General features: G+C 48.0%; 1 protein-coding gene across 1 annotated transcript in view; it reads right to left on the bottom strand.

Annotated features, from left to right (window-relative positions):
* Window positions 1-19565, bottom strand: part of LOC119459191 (uncharacterized) — an 89406-nt gene that overhangs the window by 32613 nt on the left and 37228 nt on the right. The window lies entirely within an intron of this gene.

Here is a 19565-nt window from a genome sequence, read left to right as displayed (position 1 = left end):
CTTCTTGGATACAAGTAGTGCAGGTCTCGCCAGGAACCTGAGTCCTTTGCGAAAGCGTCTGTTGAGTGCGTTGTTTTTTGCACTTGTGCCTCCAAAACACGCTTTGGGCTCCTGGACGAAGTTCCCATGAAGTAAGGATGTCTTCGTGGTTCTCGTACTAGATGATCGCTGTGTCAGTAAGGGAAAGCACAACATTGGACAGTTGTATACGGTCGAGTTCCAAAGCTTAGACCGGCTCACCCTTCGGTAGTTCGGGAGCCACTCGTCGACATTTTTTCCAGCTTTCCTCCGAAAGTGAATGGCAATATCTTCATAGAGGCACTATACAGACGAATACTGCATTTTTAAGGAAATATAGAAATATGTCACCGGTTCTTTTTTTATTTGAAATCACCGATACATCATAGGCTGCTGTAGGTCACAGCCCCAAACTTAAAAGCATACAACAAAATATGCAACATTCACTTTGCCTCTGAAGGTATCATATCTTGAAGAATGGCCTGCACTTATGTATACATCAGGGCGTGTAATAAGCATCAGATATTTTATAATTTCCGGTAATGAGTGCCTAGCTGTCTGAATAACTAAAAATCTGGAATTCAACATTCCTAAACAGTAAAAATTGTCTGTGGTAAGCATTAACAATATCGTTGCCTGATCTTAGTGTGTATTAAACAGCCAATAGGCATTTGTTCAAAAGCCGTTGAATAAATTCCAGCGAAAACTTGCGTGTTAAAGTCTTACGAAGCAATCTTCCAGGTAAAGTTTGCACTGCAGTAAATTCAGTCTGAAGCAACTTACATAGCATGGTATCTTGAGCCAAAATACTTGCCACTGAGCACATATATGTCATGGGTTACCAAGCAAGTTATCGCAACGCAATATGTGTACGTATACAGTGAGCTTATCGCACAGGCCTGTTAATTTGAAGTTCACAGGATATTGAGTGATGTTACCATTTCAAAAATGTAAAAGAAGTTAAGGTCAGCAACACACGTAGCACGTAGATAGATCAGAGCTAACGTTCCTAAACAACTATGACTCCACAACCACCACCATGGTTCGAACTCATGTTCCGAAAACAATACCCACATTTGAGTCGCAGACGATAACCATTCACATTCACGCCTTCATCGCAATTAATGTTTTGAGAAAGGTGCTTTCGAAACCATGACGAAACTAAGTTTGATAAAAGCAAGGTTCATGGAAACAAATCACTTTTTGAGTGCAGTTTCGCATGACACCACCAAGAAAACAACCATACTTAGTGACAAGAACATAATTCATAGTATTTTGCTCGTAAGCGCCCCACGCTATTGGCCGGCCACCTTTGCTCATAAAATGTCAAGCATCAGGAGTGACTGCCATCTGCTTTTATTATTACTTTTTTTTGAGTAAGAACGTTTCATTTATAATGGCTGGTATGTCCAACCGGTTTGCGTGTGTTTATCATCGGCTACGCTATAAATATTATTAGCCTCATTACGTTGATTCAAGGTGTTCTATACTACAGAATAGAAAAATGACACATTATGCTGAAAAATTTGGTACAGCCGACACTGTCTTATTAATTCTAGATATTTGCCTGCCCTTTTAGCTTAACACGGATTTGTGCCCTCGCAGAACGGGAGCCGTTTTGTTTCAGTTAGACGGCACCACGTCAGCCAATCGGCATGCTCGCGTAGAGCGTTGCGACCGCTAAGCTTTTACCAACGTGAAGACTGGCTACGCAACCATCGAGAAAGAATGTGTGTCTCTCCGAAAGACCGATAGGAAGTCCCGTCGTTACTTGGAAAGAATGGAATCCCTGTTAATAAGTGTATGCACCTGAATAAAGATATTTCTTGTATTATGAATATTTCCCCAATCCGGCGCAGTTTGTTCGACGAGAAACATACGCTGGGTGATGACAGCAGGCGAGTTGCATTTTCGGGCACCATCATTAGTTGGTGGCAGCCGCTTCCTGATAAGGGAATTACTTCCGACATATATTTTGTGGCACCTAACCAGGTCGTTCATTCGATTTCGAATGTTTGCCACGCCCGGCGGACATTTCTGACAAAATGGTGGACACCAGATGTCTGGGCGTGCGTGCCTGAAAACAAAATTCCAATGTTGAATACAATAAAGTTCTCTCTTTTGTTACACAAGGACCATTATATTTCGCATGAGAAGTCCCATCCCATTACAACGACCACACCTCGTCTGGTAAAACAAAAATACTGCGGCCCTTCCTTCTGTGCATACGGTATCGCACGTGCGTTCCTTTGTTTTTGGCGCGGTTGATTGCACTGGAATGATAGCAGTGAACACAGTTATGTTCCTCAGCTGCAAATAAATTTGAGAGTGTTAAAGAGTTAGTCGGATTATGGTGCTTCTTTCCAAGCCACGTTGTTCGATTCAATGCACACCCGCGTACCACTGCTGACATTCAGCCGAAACAGTATGGCAGAATGTGTCCAAATCTACCGGAAGATTGGAAAGACGACCTTCAAGAAAGGTAATATGCATAAATGCAGGCTTACGAAGTAAAGTGATATAAATAATTGTTCAGCACTATTTCTTTATAAAACACGAACTGAAACAAAATGCTCTCAAATTTTGTAGCGCGCTGAAAGCCTATAATTTCAGACAGGTACAGCTATCATAGTCTCTGTACGAGATTTTACATTTCAAATATCTCTGCATAGACGTTATTAATACGAACCCAGTCAGCAGAACAACGCTGGCCCCAGCACGGCAATATCACGGCAAACACCGGCACAAATATAGGCACGAATCCGGTAGCGTTACTCGCGTCAGCAGTGGCACAGTGCGGGCCTGCCACTAAAGGCGCTATTTCGGCCGTCGGGTGGCGGCGCCAATACAGGCAGATAGCCGGCTCTGGCGTTCATTGTCATTTTGGTGTTCCACCTTGCCTACTGGCATCGCCGGTATTGGTCAATAGCTGGCTGTGCCGCTTTTAGCCAATTTATTCACCCGCATTACCCACTGGCATGGCCAAATTGGCAGGTTGCGATGTACTGTAGGCGATGCCATTATTCCGTACAATTTTAAATTGCGCAAGTTTTCCACGCTAGTGCGATGCAACGTACCATGATCTGCTATAAAATCACGAAATAATGGTACATAGTTTCTTCATTGGTCTTAAAATAGGTTGATACAGATTGTTGCTCGTATTCCCAGTCCGGCGGGCTACCTACGAAAGCTGTGTTTCTGACAGCGCATGGGGTTGAGGCTGGGCTCGCAAAAGACGCACTTGGAAGATGCTGAACGGGTTGAGCCGCTTCGGCGTAACGTCGCCTTCTGCCATTACCACAATCGACAGCGCCTTCTTTTTTCTGGGATTTCACGTGCCAAAACCAGTTCTGATTACGAGCCACGCCGTAGCTGGGGACTCCGGATTAATTTTGACCACCTAGGGTTCTTTAACGGGCACTACAACGCAAGCACATGGGCGTTTTTGCATTTCGCCTCCATCGAAATACGGCCGCCGCGGCGGGGATGCGATCCCACGACCTCGTGCTCAGTTGACGGCGCCTGGCGGCCAAATTTTTATCAAGTATTGCCCTTGATTGACGTCAACCTGCTGCTTCTCACAGCCAGCATCTGCATACAATACATATAAATATACTATTATAACACTGCCAGCAGTGCATAATATATGCAAGGGGCACAAAAGTAAGAAATAAATACATATCACCTGTTGTCACCCTGTATAGCCGCATGTTAAAAAAGCTCTCTTGCTTTTCTTACCATTCAGGCTGTAAGGCCGTTATACTGCACGGCTGATGATGGTGTTTATTATATTGAAGGCAACCTCCCACAAGCGTGATCCATCCATTCAAACAAGTTGTTTACGCAAAAAAATACAGGAATACGCTAAAATTAAGTAGAAAACGCCGCTGCCTCAAAATATGCAATTTTTGTTGTAACTAACCAATTATGATGAATTACGCCTTCATAACAAGACTTCTCGTAATTGCTTGTGGGTACATGTACTTAGCGTTTGGCAATGCCTAAGCTTTTAGAAAAGAGATATCAAAGAAAGGGTGAATTATTTCATGAAAAACACCCAAGCTACAAAACAAAAGATTTTGGCAATGCAGGAAGTTCTGAACACCAGTCAGCTCGCAGAATGTACTTCCTGAGTAAGGAATTACGGCAATCCAACTTTGGGCTTCTTGAGTGTCCCAGCCGAAATGTGCCGCGCTGCGTGTTTTCGAACAGATAGTACGTTTCAGCTGACGCTGAAGCACCGTCTGCGGAGAAAAAATGTCGCGATGTTATAGTCACCGTGTTCCTAAGCCTCCGTACATTATGTCTGTAAAAAACCAGTATACACTTATTAGGCAATGCGCTTATTGAAACAATATACTTGAGAATAAAAATAAGACAATTGTATGAACCTTGGGATAATTTAGTTTCCTATTCTCATCAGCCTATTTCACAGTAAATACAGTTTTTCGACGGTGCTATTTGGAGTCGTTTGACTAGTTCTCCATGTTTCACCCGATAGCAGAGGGGCAACAAGCTTGTAACCGCGGATGTCAAGCCGGTGGTGCTGAAAACGTTGCTGGGCTAGCTGATGCATGTTTCTCAAGCAAAACGTGGTGCAAGCGAAGTGGGCAACGACAGCTCACATGCACAAGCAGAGTGCGTACGGGTCGCTCCTTCTCCGAGAGACCGCCAGTCACCTTTTTTTGTTTTTTGTTTTTCAATCGGCGAAGTCCGCATAGGGAGCAGCAAATTTCACGGGGCGTTCACGCTGCTTTGTGCAGCCATCCGGTTCTGAGTAGCAGTGCAGGCTCGGCTGCGCGCTAATAGACAGTGCATACCTTCGGCCCTGCAAAGCGAGGGGCCGGAGGGAACAGCTGTGAGAGCGAAACGTATTCTTGGTGTCCTAACGTCACTTCGCCTGCTCACATACTGCGTGTTTCCATAATATGCTGGCAGAAGTCAAGAACAACACGGACACGTTTTTCTTGCTTTTGTCTACTTCATTTATCTATTTTTTGAAGTTATTTATTATTATTATTACTTTCCAGAAGCTGCAGCGGCTGAACGAGAAGCAGCACTTCTGATTTTATCATATAGTATAGCTGTAATGTAAAGGATGACAAATGTGCCTGTGGAACAACTGAAAGTGCTCAATTAATTTTTCTTCTCTTTTTCTTTGTTTCTTTTTTGCGCTGCTTATCCCAGGAGAACGGTAGAACAAGCGAACGTGTGCGCAAGGGCGTAGTCCGGTCCACAGCATCACTTGCTAACGTACCCCAAGAATTTCTTCCTTCTTGTTGAATAAAACAACCTCCCCCCTCAAATGAGTGGAAACGAAGCAGCGGCAGCCGTATCTAAGAAACCTCGCGACAAAACCTTGCGTGACGCATAACGTATAAGTTATGCCCAAAAAGCGGGCACAGGGATCTCGTGCAAATTGGCCATATTAATTCACTTCTGCGGTGCGGTGCTTACTTAGAAAGCGGTAGCAATCTCGCTCAAGTCCGCGCCAAGCAGCATTCCAGCTTTGAACTGCAGCTAGTTGGTGGGGCATTTCGTTTCGACACCAAGACCAACCCACGCGGGATATTTTCGAGGCCTACGCTATTTTCTGTGTGAGAGGGAAACGTGTGTCAGGAAGCTATCTGTGTTCCTTTAACAGAAAGAGTTCACCGGCCTGAAAATTAGTTTTTTTCCTATTTCTTTCTTTTCATTACGCTTATTTCACTTTTTTAACCAGAAATCTTTTTTTTTTTCAGTATAGCTTACATTTTTCTCCAGTAGCATTCATTTCCTTTCTGTTCCCTTTCTATTTTCCTTCAATCTACTTAAATCTTATACTCGCTCTTCGTTCTGAGTCCATAGTGCCCCTTGCACGTACCTTTGCCTAAATTCTCTTTAGGTCGGTAACTTCACCGTTTTCAGCGGTCCGTCAAGATTCGTAACGGCGTGGCGCGGTATTCTTTCTCTCTCTCGTTTTTTTTTTTGTTCCCTTCCGACAGTGGGCGTCTTGTTAGTCGTCATGGCTCGTCTGATCTAAAACCCCTCCACCCACGCGACCAAAACGTGTATTGAGGGGCTTTAGTCTGACCAAATCTCTTCTCTTCCCTCTGTCCCCCTCTTTCTGTCGTGGCGTCGTCTCTGTTATCAGCCTCTCCACATTCGCCTTCTCTTCAGTGCAGATATATCTGGCGTCGCGCAAAATGAACATTAAGCTATAGGTTAGCGTTGCTTTTGTCTCACATTCTTATCCCTTGTACTCGTATTTGCTGTTTTTCATTTTAGAAATATATACGAACAGAAACTCTCCTTCAGCATGGCCCATCTTCTTTCTTTCCTGATTTTTTCTGCGGGTAGGAATTTACGCAGACTGTGCTAGTTGGTCGCAAAAAATCATTTATCATAAAAAAAATAAACAAAGCTATACAGAGCTTTCCAGGAAATGACCTAAGCTTATATTCACCCTTTCAGGTCATAATTAATTCTGTTGGCTGAAAACATACCTTCGCCACATTTCTTGCATATTCAGAATCATAAAAAGCATACAGCTGCAGAATGTATTAAGAATTTTGAATTCTTTAGTGAGTTTTGTGACGTTTACAGAACATTTACTCTATGTCAGAACTCACTACAGAAACATTGCATATGAAAACATCAACTATTTCATGTATAGCCGGCTTGAAGAGCACCCATCCAGGCACTTGAATATTATGCCTGATGCAACACGCTGTGAAAAAAATGTCGCAGTTTCGCCCGAAAGGCGAAGCATCAATTGCGATGGCAAATTACTAGAGAGCTATTTAGAGTAGGGATAGTAGTTTTATCGGCTGCGTAAACTTGGGCACATTCGCTTACTAACTGAATTAACAAGCGTGCAGTCAGCGCGCACAAGCAAACATGAATAGATCACACTCAATGACCGCAGACAACTGTCAAAACGCTGGCAGCAAGCGCAGCCGCCGCAGCGAGCGAAGGTTCCTGCCGGTCTATCGCTGCAACGGAAACTGAACGGCGAATGCAGAGCGCATACAAAGGTCAGAGCCGTGTGGAGATCGCTTTTAAGAGACGGTGCGGGCGACCGCCGCAGCTGGGCAAAGTAGAAGCGCGGTTGTTGGCAGAGTAGAAGTTGCCCCCCCCCCCTCCTGCGCTGCCTTCTCGCTTTCCTCTTTTCGCGTGGGAGATTGAGTGGCCAGTTCCCCCTTGTGCCCGGTTGCAAGATAAGCATTTGGTGCAGCAGCACAGCGTCGCCCCGCCTCCCTCTCTCTCATACCCCCATGGACTTTCGCGCGACGAAGGTCACGTTTGCTTACCGCCGTGCGTTTGCTCTCCGTGATAGCGCGCGTGCTCCGCGCGCTTTCAGTCGCGCATACGGCGCGCGGCGACGATTTTATCGCCCTTGGACTTTATACGGAACCTCACGGCGACGACGACGACGACGCCTGCGGCAGAAATCTGGATGAATTTTCCATATAATTGCTATCGCAATAAAACTATGACAGGAGTACACCCACTACATACCACTACATACTCACACCGAGCAAGTACACACAACCGCCTACCTTCTCACTCGTTTTACTAAATCATTTTGAACGCGTTATTCAAACTTGCAACACGATTCCAATCATAACAGTTTCAGGATGTCAGTGACACATTTCAAGTACCGTAAGTTTCATCAATGCTGTTGCTGTTAACGCACTTTCGTGGTGTACACATTTGTGCACACAGCGTCTTGAAGTGTTCAACCGGGAAGCAGGAGACACTACTACGTGGTGCAATATGCTTCTTATAGAGAAAAGTAGTTTAGGGTGCAGTCATCTACAATGCCTTGCATTGTACCTGCAATACTCGTAAACTTCATAGCCGCTACAGAAAGTTCAGCTAGCATTGAAGCCAGGCAAGTCAACCCATGATATGCTTTCCTACAGACCAGTGGCGCCCGCCAATTGTATAGGAAAAACCATGGAACGGATGGTTTTGATGCGCCTAGAATGGTTTTTGGAGAAGCGTAATATATCTGCAGACGCGATGACAGGTTTCCGAAAGAGTCTGTCGTCAATCGACAGTGTTATTGACCTAATAACGACTGTTGATCATCAGAAACGCCGCCGTCGGTTGACGGCTGCTGTCTTTCTGGACATGAAGATGCATTTGACAACGTTCTACATGATGCAATTTTAAATTCCCTTGAAGAATATGGCATTGGTGGTCGTATGCATCAGTGGATAGCCAGCTATCTTCAAGAGAGAACGATATTTATGACAAATCTAGACAGTCATACAAGGAACCATCTTTTCTACCGTGGGGTGCCTCAAGTACGTGTACTGAGCCCAACCTTATTTAATGTTGTTCTCGTTGGACTTGTCAAAGAACTCATAGGAGCAGTTTCGGTCTCTGTGTACGCATATTACATCTGTATATGGACCACGAGCTTAACGCGCTTAAAAGTATAAACGAAGCTCCATCGTGCAGTGTCATAACGTTACAATAGCTAAATAGTCGTGGACTTCAGCTCTCAACGATAAAGATTGTAGCCATTGCAGTTACACGGAAATCAATGGCCTGCTACCCCGTCATGATTGATGGAAAGAGTATACCTTCGGTAACCCACTACAAGTTTCTCACAGTCACCATCGACCGTGACTTATCTTGGTCGAAGCACATCTCAGCATTGAGAATAAAGCTGGACAGCTTTACACTAATCATTCGAGATATGTCTGGAAAATCGTGAGGGCTGTTCCAACCATCTCTTCTGCAGCTCAACCAGGCACTTTTTGTTGGATACATCCGGTACAGCGCGCCTGTACTTTCTCGGACTAGTTTATCTTCCGTCCGCACACTTGAAGGCGCTGAGCCTCGCGCACTACGAATATGCCTAGGATTGCCACAATGTGCTTCCACATGGGGCACTATTGCAAAGGCACCCGCATGCCCAGCTTGAGTGTATCTGCAACATGAGAAAATGCGAGTGCATTTAAGGCTACTAGCTAGGCATAGGAATCATCCACTGACAAATGACACAAGTATACGGCCTGACGCAGCCTACTCAGAAGCCATATTGTCGCAACGAGATCTACTGCCGTCGGACTTCGAACCACATGACATACCGGAATTTCCACTCTGGACGACGGCAAAGCCGACGGTGAAAATATCAATCCCCGGAATAACGATAAAGCAGAAAACGCCGCTTGCGGGTCTCAAACATTTCGCGTTATCCTACATTACTTACAAGTACGGATATACCGAACATGTTTTTGCAGATGGTTCTGTTAGAAAGACCCCTTCCGCGGCAGCTTACACGATACCTGCAATGGGGATTACGCAGCGGTTCAAGATAGGGCACAAAACATCCTCTACAGCAGCTGAGTTGACCGGCGTTCGAGAAGCAGTCCGCTGCATACTGCAACGAAACTTCGCTAACTGGACAGTGTTCTGCGACTCAAAACCGGCGCTGCAACTCATAAGCAATTACATGAATCACAGAAGCGCATATGCTCCTCTAATTAATCGACATCGTCGTTCTGCTAATGGTGCATCCAGACGAAGGACCGAATCCGGATTTTTAGCGGACGCGGACGACTATGCCACGGACTGCCCGGCTGCAGGCGCATCCACACGGTGGACGAAGCCCTAGCAGACGACAGCGCCACCGAGACGGATTACTCTCGACCGCAGCCTCTGCTCTGGCTAGCAGCAGACTGGTTTGAGAGTTTCTTCCTACAAAATGGAGGCCAGCAAAAAGCGACGTATGGCCGCGATGGCTGTTGTTCTGTTCGAGATTCACGACGACTTTGATTTGTTTCCACGAAAACGGCGTTGTTGGCGGAAAGACTGGATGGGAAGGAAATAATAGGGGGTCTAAAACCTGCTCTACGAAGAGCTCCTGAAGAGTGACCTCGACGAATACCGGAGGCTGCTTCGTGTAAGCAGAGAGAAGTTTCTGCAACTGCTGTCGCGCGTGGGGCCCCGCATACGAAGGGAGGATACCGTTATGCGCCGTTATATATCAGTGGAATCCACGGTGTAAGAAATATACTCTTACACCGTGCTGCAGATCACACTGCGGTACCTTGCTTCAGGTAAGTATCACACGTTTCCAAGTTATTACAGAGATCGCCGTGGTAAATGTATAGGTTGAAAACTGAGCTTGGTGCTGATCGAAGGCCGCTACACAAGTGTCTTTAAGTGCGTTCGTGTGGTAGTGTACAAGCTCAATCGCGCCCGAAATATTCAACGCAGATCCAGAGGGTTCACGTGGAAGGGGTATCACGAGTGCGCACAAGTTTTGTATGGCCGTGCTGTCGGCACCGACTTTCTGCATGAGATAATATTGATCTGTTTATACTTAACTACACCACTGAGTGTGATCGGTTTTCGCTGATACTCTATTCATTTACTGCCCTGAAACAACCAGATATCAGATGTATTTGTACGCGTCCTACTTCTTTGTAGTCTTCTAGCGAGCAGTTGACTGAGATATTTTTTTCTTTGCAGGAGAGTCACTATTCCCTGATTGTGACGGTGTCCGTATAGTCTGCACAGCTGAGGTCCCACAAAGTGGGAAACTCTTCCACGATGTGGGTGAAATAAAAGGCGGCATCATCGCACAAATTCATTGTTCATAGAAGTGAACGAAACCAGGAACTATGAAGCACTGAAACCAGGCACCAGCAAACAAAGTACTGATGCTGACTGCAATGCGGCTGTCCTCGAGCAAGAGAGACGTGTACTGGTTGCCAGACACTGCGTGTTTAAAAGTTAAAGCTGCGGCTTTGCCCCGCCAGAATCCGGATGTGAAAAACGGCTTGGCGTTATCCGGCCGCGCGGCTCCCGGACGAGGCGCGGACGAGGCAAATCGCTGATGTGAGGTCACGTGACGCGCCGTCCGGCCCTGCAAATCCGGATTCGGTCCTTCGTCTGGATGCACCATTACTGAGGCGTCTCAATCCGGATATACCATTGCGCTGCAATGGATTCCCAGCCCGAAATGAGCAGGTTGACGCGGAAGCAAAAATGCCGCACACTGACGGGAAGATTATAAAACTTCCCTTTTCCCGTTACTACATCAACGCCTTGCTACATAACTTCATCAAAACATCTATGGCGCGACAATGGGACAACCCCGAACATCGGCAAGAGCGCCTCCATAGACTTGACGCCGGTTTGCGATTCTGACTTCCACTTCAGATGCGAAGAGGCCACGAAACACTAGTCCATCGATTACGGCTTGGTGTGGCGTACACTCGTAAATACCTTCACAAGATTGGACGAGAACGGGACCCTGATTGCAACGTCTGTCACACTCCCGAGACAATAGACCACATACTTTGCGTCTGCGCTCAATATGCGGCAGAGCGAAGGACACTAAAAGCGTAGAGATTACTGTTTGGACTCCCACCCCTTTTCGGAAGCAAAGGTTTCAGGCGCGTGGAGCAGAGTTGATCATGCCCAGCGCATCATAAGATCACTTTTGACCTTTATGTGTGAGACGGGCTTAGACGGTCGTCTCTAGGACCTTTGAAGTCAGGGCTTGAGAAGCGAAGAAAGTGCGAAATGTGTTTGCGCGATGACGTTTTGTGTGGACAACACTACTGCTGCGTGTAGTGTGTGAAAAGTGCACAACCGCATATTGGACTACGTGTGTAAATAACAGCTCATTGCAAGATATCATAATCACCTGCCACCTACCCCTCCCTGTATCTCCCACTTCCTCTTACCCAGTGAGGAGTAGCAGGCTAGAGACGCGATCTCCAGGCCGACCTCTCCTCCCTTCTCTTTATTAAAATCTATTCCTCCTAGCTAGCAACGGCATTACCGGTAAGTGCTACCGATGATTGCACTATAAAGTTATGCAGTATTTTGGAATTCCCTATCGGCAAAACTATTTAAACATGCAAATGTAAGCTCACATGCTTTTTAATTCTAAACCTCCATGAATTTTTTATTGCGCCTATCGAGGATGCACACTGAAAGCGCACATTGATGCCTTATAACGCAGTGCACTTTCGCCACTTGTAAACAATCTCCGATCGAACGATTCAACTCGATAAAAAATGCCTAATAGTTAACGGCCTTCGCAATAAAAAAAATATGCCGAACACACATAATTTAGTGAGAAGCAAAAACAATGGCCGAAGTCATTTCGTTGCAATTGGCTTGATCGGTAAAAAAATCTTGTCATTATTGCGTGGTGTATAACATATACGTATACTCAGGAATGGCCAGGGAAGGCTACGGGAAAACTGATATTAACATGTCGTTCTGTTTGACAGGCCAATATTGATGGGTCTATCATATCTGCTAAACAACGTGGCAATGATTAAGGCATTGAACGGACGTTGTTAACCAATGTTTGAAGACGTACAGCCAATGACGGCACTCTAACGACAAAGCAGGCCAGGGATAGCCAGCTGCGTTGCCCGGCTTAGCCATTAACGGGCTTTTACCGGCAAGCCAGGGCCAGCGCTGGATGTCTGATACAGTGGATTTCTCCGCACTGGCATTGCGGAAGCAACAGCGGGCCTTCCCTGGCCCTACCAATGCCGTCTCAATACAAACATAGGCCCTAGTTGGCCCCACTGGGGAATAGATGTTCTTGACACCAGAACTGAAAAGAAAAACGTCCCGAATATCATACAGCGGAAGTCGTGCCTGACCGAGAATGCGGAGCGCCTCAGCATGACATCGGACATGAGGTGGTGCCGGCGGCTGCCGACAATGCATTACAAAATTTCGAAGGTGACGTACTGGGACTTACGTCATATCCGCTAACCACAACGTGCACGGGTCCTCAGCTTAGGTGGTTTTCAGTTCTGCAAATAGCAGAAATTCATAATTTACAGTCTTGCCACTGTGGCAAAATTGGTTCAGAAGAATACACTATGCATCTGGTAACCAGTTTCGACGGAGTGAAGTTTTGTTGCAGTTCACGTAGAATGGTCCAGTATTCTCACCTTTCTCTTTTTCTACTAACAGGAAACCTTTGCACCTGCAAGATGATGCATGTGCCAGAATTACTAAACTTGCCACGTTGAACAAACGCACGTCACCGAACATGACAATAGAACTACCATTACCCACTAAACATATTTTTTGACAAGATACAAAACACAAGAATACAATCGCTTCATGTGGCATACTTGATACTTGCGAGGGAAGCCCTACTAAACTTATATAGGGCGTTGCCTATATATCACTGTGAGGAATTCAACGTGTGGTGACCACTGCTAGTCAGCAGACGCACTTATAAAGAAGTTTTACCTCAGGAGCTCTTATCTAAATACAGGGATACTGAGAAACTGCTTTTCTCGGCACCAATTGCATCGAAGTCGATCAGCTTCGCCGCAGCCAAATAAAAAAAAAAAAGTCGCAAGTTCATGTTTATTGCAGACCATACTTCTTTTACAAACCTTCTAGGAACAAACAAAATTGAATAAAAGCTCGAGCATCAAGTTTGCAAATCTATTTTTCGGCCACAATGATACCACAAAATTTGAATACACTTTATTTAAAAATGTCAAGCAGCAAAAAATACACGAGACTGAAATGTAGCACTATGTTGCGAGTAGAATGGTGGCAATTTAAGAATTTCACATAGACCACAATCTCATATATCACGTTGGATCACTTCAAAAACTCCGACAGGTATGGTCTACCGAAATTGCATACCTATCCTTTTTTTTTACAGTGACGCTGTCTATGGCTAGGATTCCGGGTTTTCTTCGCGTCCGTAACGATGATATAAAACCAACGTGGGCCGATCCCGGCGGCAGTGCAGGGCCAGCAGCAATGGCTCATACTGCCTTAAGACAGAGGCGTGCAGCGAACATACAGCAGAGCTTTCATTGCAATACGAAACGCACAAATAGAAAAAAGCCGACAAACCACATGACTGATGACGAGGCACTCTCACTTCCATGTTGATCAAAGTACGTAGCCGCCAATCCCTAGCCGGTGGTTGTTGTCGAAGAATTTCACGTAGACAACTCAAAAGTAGAAACAAAGCAGTGCGTCATCCACTTCCTTGAAGACTTTGCCCTCGGTTACTTCGACGATCCGAGTCATGCAACCAACTCCCGTACACGGGTCGAGTTAACTTTGCCCAAGAACATCTCTCAAATAAGAAAGGAAAACATCACTATGTATCATAGCGACCACAAAGCAGTTATATCAGTAATTTTAAAGCAAGAGAAAAAGTAAATGTTGGGAAAACTGCATTTAGAAACATGGGTTTGTGTCATCTATCACTTTGAAGAGCAATGTGCGTAATGGGCGCACATCATGGCATCAGTGTTTGACATGTTGCCCTACATTAGGTGTGTGAGGAAGATGACGAACGTCGGCGCAGAGTCAGCCGCATCGGCAGCATCAAGCGCGCAGCAGAAGCTCGAGCGAGAGAACTGGGCTCGGTGCATCCTACGACCGGCTGTCGCTACGAACCCCAATAAATCTCCTTTATAAGTGGTGGAGGTGCCGGGGTAACGTTCCACTCTACCATCCTGGAACTTCGTTCGCGGACGCTACCCTCTGCCATGCCGGACGCCGACCAGCAGACTCTTCCATCGCCACCCGTCCCTTGCGCTGGCACCGTTCGCAAGCGGGAACCTCCCATCTTCAGCGGAACCGACGACAACGACGTTGAAGAGTGGCTGTCATCTTATGAACGGGTGAGCGTTCACAACAAATGGAATGACTCGGACAAGCTGGCTTACGTATCCTTCTATCTTGCGGGCGTCGCCAGTCTCTGGTTCAGGAATCATGAGAGGGATATCCGAACGTGGTCGGCGTTCAAGACGTCGATTACCGAAGTATTTGACCGACCCGCCGTCAGGATACTCCGAGCGGAGCAGCGTTTGCGTACACGCTCACAGGACACGGGTGAGACGTTCACCAGCTATATAGAAGACGTCCTCGATTTGTGCAGGCGCGTGAACGCTGCCATGACAGAAGCGGAAAAGGTCAAGCACGTCATGAAGGGAATCGATGATGACGCGTTCCAGATGCTTCTGGCCAAGGACCCGCGCTCTGTTGGCGACGTTATCAGCTTGCGCCAGAGCTATGATGAATTGCGTAAGCAGCGAGCTCTGACAAGGCGACATCCCACACCTAATGCGGTGTCACTCTGCAGCCTGACCACCGGCCCCGAACAAGCCTCCCTGATAGCCCAAATCAAAGATTTCGTCCGCGAAGAAGTTGCACGACAGCTATCTCTGGTGTCCATCACTCCGGAGCCTGCTAGCACTTTGCCGTCTCCTCTCCGTAATGTCATCCATGAAGAGGTCACGAAAGCGCTGCCAGCTGTTCACCAGCAGGATGCCGTGGCTACACCGTTAACTTATGCTGCGGTTGCTGCAATGTCCCTTCGCAGTGCGCCCGTACCACGTTTCCAGCAGCCTGTGCACCGCCCTCCTCCTCCCGTTCCCTGGGTCAGCACTGCCGTCGCTAACCCGTGGCGTACGCCGGACAATCGCCCTCTATGCTTTGCATGCAGGTATCCCGGTCACGTCGCAAGGTTCTGCCGCCGCCGATCGCAGGCGTTCGATGACGATCGACGAGCGTCCGATGTGCCACCCGATCCAAATGCGCCTTATGTACCCTTAGATCCATCACCAGCTCGCTCTCAGACTGATCGCCGTCCTCGCTTCGAACGCTTCCGGTCACCCTCCCCACGTCGCCGATCGCTTTCCCCTAAGCGTCAGCGACCCGTCTCTAACGAAGAGGGAAACTAGACGACGCAGTTCCTGAGGAAAGAACTGCGCAAGTGTCGACATGCCGAAGTCCTCCTCCTTTACCTGCCAATGTCATTGATGTGTTTGTCGAAGATGTCGCTACAGTCGCCCTCGTCGATACCGGTGCCGCTATTTCAGTTATGGATGCCAGGTTTTGCCGCTTGCTTGATAAAGTGACGACGTCTTTGTCAGGATTGTCGCTTCGAGCGGCAAGTGCTCAACCCATTCGCCCTACCGCTGCTTGTACAGCCCGTGTAACCATACAGGATGTTTTATACACGATTGAGTTCATAGTTCTTTCATCGTGCTCCCACGCCGTTATTCTAGGATGGGATTTTATCTCACGCCACAATGCCATCATCAATTGCGCTCCAGCTGAGATTGAACTTTCCCACCTTAGTGACCTGGCCTCGGTCGATGCTCATCCTGCCGCTAAACTTCTCGTGAAAGAAGACACCTGTATTCCCCCGTGCTCTTCAGCATTCGTACCAGTCTTGTGTAATGCTCTATCCGACGGGACGGTCTTATTCATGCCCTCTCATCACTTTGTTACCCGGAAAGCGTTTCTTTTGCCCTTTGAAGCTCTTGACCTTGCCGCCGGTGTCAGCACGATGCCCATTTACAATCATCTTTCATCGCCTCTATCACTGCTCCGCCGCGAATGCCTTGGGTACGTCGAGTGGGTTGATTCAACCCGAATTGTCTCCGTCCTCGACGAAATGCCTTCTACTGCCGTTCATGAACTGAGTGCCCTCTCCGTAGCCGACTCAGCATGGACAGATAAGTTCAGCCCATTCATCGCCGACGATCTGACACATTCGCAGCGATCTCAACTTCTCGCAATCCTTCAGTACTTCCACCGTTCTTTCGACGTTGCGCAAGCATCTCTTGGCCGTGCATCGACAGTCGAGCATCACATCGACACTGGTGCGACAAAGACTATATCGCGTGTCCGCTACGGAACATCGCGTCATTGCAGAACAGGTCGATGACATGCTTCGTCGGGGCGTCGATCAACCTTCACAGAGCCCATGGGCTCTCCCGTGGTACTCGTCACGAAGAAAGACGGTTCCATCCGCTTCTGTGTTGATTTTCGACGGTTGAACAAGATCACACTGAAGGACGTCTACCCATTACCACGCATCGATGATGCTCTGGACCGTTTGCAGGGAGCCGAGTACTTTTCTTCGCTGGATTTGCGGTCAGGCTACTGGCAGGTTCCGATGGCAGAGGCCACTCGCCCGAAAACTGCCTTTGTTACACCAGACGGCTTGTATGAATTCACCGTCATGCCTTTCGGACTTTGCAACGCACCTGCTACGTTCGAAGAATGATGATGGATAATGTTCTGCGTGGCCTCAAATGGAAAATCTGTCTTTGCTATCTTGACGACATTGTGGTGTTCGCCCTGATTTCGCAACGCACTGCTCCGCCTCCAGCACGTACTCACTTGCTTGACCAACGCCGGGTGCAACTTAACTGAAGAAATGTCGATTTGCTGTTCGTCAGCTCACGATTTAGGCCATGTCGTGTCAAAGGGAGGGCGTTCGCCGGATCCTGAAGCAGTACGTGCTGTTACTGCGTTCCCAAACCTACCACATCAAAGAGCTACGCAGTTTCATCGGCTCGCATCGTGTCATCGGCCACAGTCTTTGCCATTTTGACCTCAGCGCCAACCGAACTTCATATGACGCAAGTGGTGTAGGCCTGGTGCTGTGTTAGCACAACGTCAAACTGGCCACACAGAATACGTCGTCGCATACGCGAGTCGCACGTTAACCAAGGCGGAAGCCAATTACAGCGTAACAGAAAAGGAGTGTTGGCCATTGTGTGGGCACTTGGCAAGTTTCGCCCATATTAATACGGCCGATCTTTTGACGTAGTGACCGACCACCACGCACTATGTGGCTGCGACGCTAAAAGAACCATGTTGCCCGCTCTGGGCATTGCGAATTCAAGAATATGACATCCGCGTGGTTTACCGTTCCGGGCGAAAGCACTCCGACGCTGACGCGTTATCCCGATCACGCTTCCCCGAAGGCCAGTGACGACCTCCTGCAAGTGCACATTGTCATCTCTGGACTTTGACACTATCGCCTCTGCACAGCGTGATGATCCTGGACTGCATCTCTGTTCGACCTTCTCTCGGATACGTCGAAAGTTCCAGCGTCACGAACGCTTCGGCGCCAAGCTCCTCTTTGCGATTCGAGACCAGCTACTGTTCGCCGCAACTATGCCCCAGAGGTCGCACATGGTTACTCGTCATTCCGCGAACCTTGCGATCCGAGATTTGCTCTCGTTCCACGTCGACCTCAGTGTGGCACGCGGGAGTCTTCAAGACTACGAAGACTTCGACACCGCTATTACGGGGGGAATGTACAATTTCGTTCGCAACTTCGTCCGCTCTTGTCATGAGTGCCAACGTCGCAAAGCGCCACCGCACAAACTCCGCCGGTGAACTCCAGCCTTTACAATGCCCATCCCGACCCTTTGATCGCGTGGGCATAGATCTCTACGGGCCACTTCCGTTGACTCTACCGGCAACAGGTGGATCATCGTTGCGGTAGACCACTTAACACGTTATGCGGAGACTGCTGCTCTACAAATGCTACAGCGCAGGAGTCGCCATTTTATACTACGCGTTTTCTCCTTCGCATGGAGGTCCACGTGAACTTTGAGCGACAGAGGCCGCACCTTCTTATCTGAAGTCGTCGAATAACTGCTTGCTGCATTGCGCTATTGTCATCGTAAATGCACGCCTATCACCCACAGACTAATGGTACCACGGAACGCTTCAACCGAACTCTTGGTGACATGCTCGCCAGGTATGTCTCACCTGATCACTCTAATGGGACCTAGTTCTTCCGTTTGTCACCTACGCCTACACCCACCGCGACTCAGGCACTACGGATTCTCACCCTTTACCTTCTTTACGGCCGTCATCCTTCGCACACAATCGACACCATTCTGCCCTACCGCCGCCGGACCCATACGAATGCCTGCCGATCTCGGAAGCAGCCAGACACGCCGAAGAATGTCGCCAGCTGGCCCGCCAATTCACCTCAGACGACCAGAACCGTCACAAAGCCGTTCACGACGCCCGGAACTCGACTCCAATTTTCTCCCGCGGCGCCCTCGTCTGGTGTTAGTGCCACACCACACGCCTGGGCTCGCTTCAAAACTCCTTCCGAAGTACGAGGGCCATACCGCGTTCTCGAGAGAACATCACCCGTTAATTACCTGGTTGAGCCGCTCACGCGCCGTCCGACATGCGACGTCGGAATCGGGAAGTCGTTCAGTCAGCGCCTCAAGCCGTATCACCTTTCTATCGTCCTCAGACAACTAAGTCGCCAGGATGGCTCCTTTATTTCCGCGGGGCCCTTGTAAGGAAGATGACGAACGTCGACGCAGAGTCCGCAGCATCGGCAGCATCAAGCGCGCGCAGAAGAAGCTCGAGCGAGAGGATGGGCTCGGTACATCTACGACCCGCTGTCGCTAGGAACCTCAATAAATTTCCTTTTTAATGTTAATATTAATTACGATACATTGAACGTTTCGGCATGTCGTCAGAGATCAAGGACACCGGGTCGTGATTTCGCACAGCGCGATGGCCAAGTATGCGTTACTGCGCCAAGCGCACCATGGTCATAGACTAGCGTGAGGACACGTGTTTATAGCCGCGGCACACTGGTGGTATCAGAAAGATCCTGACGTCAAGATCCTGTAAGATGTGGTTAAACGACGCGTCCTCCAAGGAGTCAAAAGGGCAACCGATGATAACAGCGCTGCGCGATCTCTACGTCACGAGACACGAGGCACAACGAGTGGTGGGACGTGCCG

The sequence above is a fragment of the Dermacentor silvarum genome, chromosome 7, assembly GCF_013339745.2.
Source record: "Dermacentor silvarum isolate Dsil-2018 chromosome 7, BIME_Dsil_1.4, whole genome shotgun sequence".
Lineage (NCBI taxonomy): Eukaryota > Metazoa > Arthropoda > Arachnida > Ixodida > Ixodidae > Dermacentor > Dermacentor silvarum.
Note: the sequence above shows the minus strand (reverse complement) of the source record. Positions and strands in the feature narration are given on the sequence as shown.